Genomic DNA, 2,495 nt, shown 5'->3' with positions numbered 1-2,495 from the left:
GTCACTGTTTGAATTCTTCTTGTTGAGGCTCTTTTTGGTTTTTGATGACTCCCTACTTGACCTAGCATGGTGTCTTTTTCCAAGGACTGGTTCCTCTTTATAGTTAATAAAGTATGTGAGATCACTTCTAAAGAAGACTTCCAAGACAGATTTGTGTTCTTTGATACTGTATTTAATACGTTTACTTAGTACTTAGTCTATCTAGTTCTCATTGCCAGCACCACAATTCTTTGATCTTCCTCATTCATTGTCCAGCTTTTGCATGCATATTTGGCAACTGGAAATACTATGGCTTGGGTCCAGTTCATCTCAGTCCTCAAAGTGACATATTTGTTTTAACACTTTAAATCCATCTTCCATGGTAGATTTACCCAACGTACAATGTCGTTTGATGTCATGACTGCTACTTCCATGCAATTTCTTTTCAAACTAAGTGATATCCTTACCAATGTCAATATTTTCCTGGGCAGCAATCATTCCATCCCAAGCATGTCTGTGAGCACGGGCAGCCAAAGCAGCAGTGTCGACATCGTGCAGGAGGTCATGGACGACAGCCCCTCCAAGCTGGTCATGATGCAGGAGGACGAAAACACAAGAAACTCCAGTTCCTCCATCGTGCACGAGAGGAAGGATCACGTATTCATAAGGGATGAGGCGGGCCACCCCTTTAGTCCAGAGCCAGGGCCTCCACTACTTGTACAGGGAGTGCTTTGCCACAATCAAATCAGCATATTTGGTTACACAGCAGATCCACAAGCATGAGCAGGAGAACGAGTCAGGTTATAAGCAGATGCGGATGTGGCACCAGCACCAGAAGCAGCTGATTGCCCTGGAGAACAAGCTGACGGTGGAGATGGACGAGCACCGCCTCAAGCTCCAGAAGGAGGTGGAGACACATGCCAACGACTCATCCATCGAGCTGGGGAAGCTGGCCCAGAAGCAAGTGGCTATAATAGAAAAAGAGGCAAAGGTAGCTGCAACAGATGAGAAGTTCCAGCAACAGATCTTGGCCCAGCAGAAGAAGGACTTGACAACTTTCTTAAGAGAGTCAGAAGAAGCAGTATAAGATTTGTAAGGAAAAGATAAAGGAGAAAAATGAATGAGGATCCTAGCACACCCAAGAAGGAGAAGCAGGAGACGCAGGCCGATGAGGAAGCCTACCTCCTCACTCAGCAGAGACCGTACTACGACAAAAACTGTTGTTTCTTTAAGCGGAGAATAATGTGATCAAGTGACACGAGGTGGACCAGAAGAACATTCGGGAGGAACTAAATAAAACGAGGACGCAGAAGGAGATGGAGCACGACATGCTGATCCAGCACGACGAGTCCACCTGAGAGCTGGAATACCAGCAGCTGCACAAGCTACAGAAGCTTCGCACGGACTTGATCCGTCTTCAGCATCAGACGGAACTGGAGAACCAGTTGGAATACAACAAGCTGCGAGAAAGTGAACTGCACAGAAAGCATGTCATGGAACTCCGGCAACAGCCAAATAACTTAAAGGCAATGGATATGTAAATGAAAAAAACAGTTTCAGGACACTTGCAAAGTACAGACCAAACAGTATAAAGGACTCAAGAATCACCAGATGGAAGTTACTCCAAAGAATGAGCACAGAACACTCTTAAAGACCTTGAAAGACAAGAAGATGAGAAAACTTGCCAATTTGGCAGATTAGTACGAACAGAGGATAAATGAAATGATGACCTCTCAAGCATTACGGCTCGATGAGGCTCAAGAAGCAGAATGCCAGGCCTTGAGGCTACAGCTCCAGCCGGAAAATCAAGATGCAAACTGAGGCACAACACGAGCTCGAGCTCCAGAAGCTGGAGCAGAGGATGTCTCTGCACAGAGCACATTTGGAGCAGAAGATTGAAGAAGAGCTGGAGCCCTTCAGAAGGAATGCAGCGAAAGAATCAAGTACCTGTTAGAAAGGTAGGAGCGAGAGATGGAAACCTTTGACATGGAGAGCCTCAGAATGAAGTTTGGGAATTTGTTTACATTAGATTTTCCTAAGGAGGACTATAGATGAGATTAAATTTTTTGCCATATACCAAAAAAATATACCGAAAAAAGTTCAGACCCTGAAAAACCACATTCCCTATTTTAACGGGCATTGTGTGCTGCCTCTCGCTCTTACTCTCTCGTGCTCAGGTGCCCTCGCCTTCGCCCTCGCTCCCCACGCCCCCAACCCCCCGCCCTCTCGCGGGTGTTTCTCTCTCTCTCTCTCTCTCTCCTTTCTTTTTGTCACCCATACAGTGTCCTCAGCATCCACAGAGGGTTCCACATTATTGGGAGAAAGCTTCACCCTAGAAGTCTTACTGTTGGAATCTCTGATGGCTTAGTGGCAAGAAACTGAACTGTAGTCTCAGAGGTGCACGGTTCAATTTCCCCTGATGCTCTGCTAGAGAAGGAGGGGAACCAACTCCTGTACCAGTCAGATCTGATTTGATGGTACACACACAAAAATAATAAAATTTAAAAGAAAAAAAA

At 45.6% G+C, this 2,495-nt stretch overlaps 1 pseudogene; it reads left to right on the top strand.

Annotated features, from left to right (window-relative positions):
• The first annotated feature begins 381 nt into the window (after nt 1-381).
• LOC102848932 lies at nt 382-2,034 on the top strand (annotated as a pseudogene).
• Nucleotides 2,035-2,495: the final 461 nt, after the last annotated feature.

This window comes from Elephantulus edwardii, unplaced genomic scaffold (assembly GCF_000299155.1).
Source record: "Elephantulus edwardii isolate Elephantulus edwardi_28Jun2011 unplaced genomic scaffold, EleEdw1.0 scaffold00057, whole genome shotgun sequence".
NCBI classification, from domain to species: Eukaryota; Metazoa; Chordata; class Mammalia; order Macroscelidea; family Macroscelididae; genus Elephantulus; species Elephantulus edwardii.
This window is presented reverse-complemented; position numbering and strand designations above follow the sequence as displayed.